Raw genomic sequence first — 2,125 nt, forward strand, 5'->3', positions numbered from 1 at the left:
ATGTCATGCTTTTATGCTGTGTTAATAATACAAGAGAAAGGGAAAATGCTAATGATGTAGGGAAGAGAAAGGAAATATTGAGGAGTTTCTCCAAACATGACAGGAAATAGATCTGTAAACACATAGACTGTTTGATCTCATAAATGAGGGGACTGGCTAATTCATTGAAATATGAGGGAAGGGTGTGGACACAGATATATAAATAGGCTGGTGGATTTGTTCCTAGAAACATGTAGGGGTGTGCAGATAGTGTCTGGTTTTTGTTTATTTGTTTTAAGTAAAGTAAGAAACAAAATTTTTAATCAAATTATCTCCTTTTATTGTGACTTTTATGATGCTATTATTGCCACATCTTTATGTAGGCAAGTTCTTGCTCTTAGATATATTCTTCCTTGAAATCTTCAAAGAGTTGAGCATTTTATTTTCAGATATTTTGAAGATTAGAAAACTACTCATCATTTCTATGCATGGTTTGGAATTCTAAAACATTCCCAATGCTAGCTCAGGGATCTCCAAGTCCTAAATGTGCTTATTTAAAAGTTGAATAACTTAATTTGCTCACTCCCTTCTCACTCCTCTAGTAGCCTTATTTCATGGAATTAATCAAATTTCCCTCCCAGGTTATATTTCTGTTCCAGTTCTGACAACAAAATTGCCAGTGTTCATGAGTCATAAGCAATAGAAAATAATTGTGCCAATCTTCAATGCTATCACTCTGGACTGGTTTTGTCATTGTTCTGACATTGCAGTGTACAGAAATAAATCACTGCCACCAGAATATACGTAAACCAAATCTGGAACTTTCAGATCAGATTAACTTACTATCTATTCCCTAGACCACACCCCCTCAGTTGTCTCTGAACAGTAGAGACTAATACAGAGGTACTTCTATTTACCTGGATATAACCAGGTTAAGAAAACTTTTTGTTTCATAAGAATTTGTCAAAGAGACAAAAGTGTGACTGTGAAATCAAGGTAATGGTACTAATAACTAGAGATACTTGCCGTTCAATTTATTTGATAACTGCTTGGAATATTATTGATACATCAACATATGTTCAATAAAATAAGTTCATTAATACAGAAGATTAATTATTAATAAAAAATCAAATTTTGACCCCAAATTTTTAAACATGATAATTTCTTTTTTTTGTATTTGTTTTATCCAAGACCATATTATCATAATGAATGTTATAAAATGCATAGAAAACAAAAGATGTTGCCCCCCAAAAGATATAATTTCTGGTTATAATTGCTTCATACTATTTCCTTATCTTGGAAATTCAAAAGTCTGAAAAAACGTATTAAAGATACCAGTAGCCATTTAGTAAAGAAATCCACGTGACTCTGTTTACAGACTATTGCTCCAATTTGTTGGACTTTTATTTTTTGTCATATCTCCATAGCAATCTAGCTATCTATCATTTATCTCCCCCCAAAATGGAAGTTCTTTGGCATACACATTAAAATTGTGAATCTAAAAGTATTATAAATATTGTAGGACCAAAATACTTAACATTAGAAAAGTGTATCTACTTTAATAATAATTTTATAATTTAAATAGTTTATAATGGATGTAGAACACAAAATTGGCATTTAGACACAATCCACAAAGTTTTCTAACTTAAAGTGCTATCTAATATATAATTAGGGAATAAAAATATATAAATACTTGCTTTGGAGAAAATTGTAAAATTAAGATAATCCTTGAAGATTAAATGGAGTGAGCCTGATAGCTAAAAAAACAACAACACTTGTTTCCATTTATTGATGAAGATAGACAAAACAAACAAATTGTGTAGTCCAATCTAGAATATGTCAAATATAAAACATGAAGCAGAAGTTGTGAAAATGTAGAGAAAATTTTGGGGGGTTTCATAATAAGTGGTATCATATTAGGAGAGTGGGAATAGAATCCTCATCTCCCATCCCACCACATAAAGTCCTTAGGACACAGGGAATGTTTTCCTGTACCCACACAGGGTTGACTTGCCCTCCTCCTGTTCTTAACTTTTTATTTTTTTAAATATATTTTATTGATTTCAGAGAGAAAGGGAGAGGGAGAGAGAGATAGAAACATCAATGATGAGAGAGAATAATTGATAAGCTGACTCCTGCATGCCCC

The sequence above is a fragment of the Myotis davidii genome, unplaced genomic scaffold (assembly GCF_000327345.1).
Source record: "Myotis davidii unplaced genomic scaffold, ASM32734v1 scaffold128, whole genome shotgun sequence".
Taxonomy (NCBI): Eukaryota; Metazoa; Chordata; class Mammalia; order Chiroptera; family Vespertilionidae; genus Myotis; species Myotis davidii.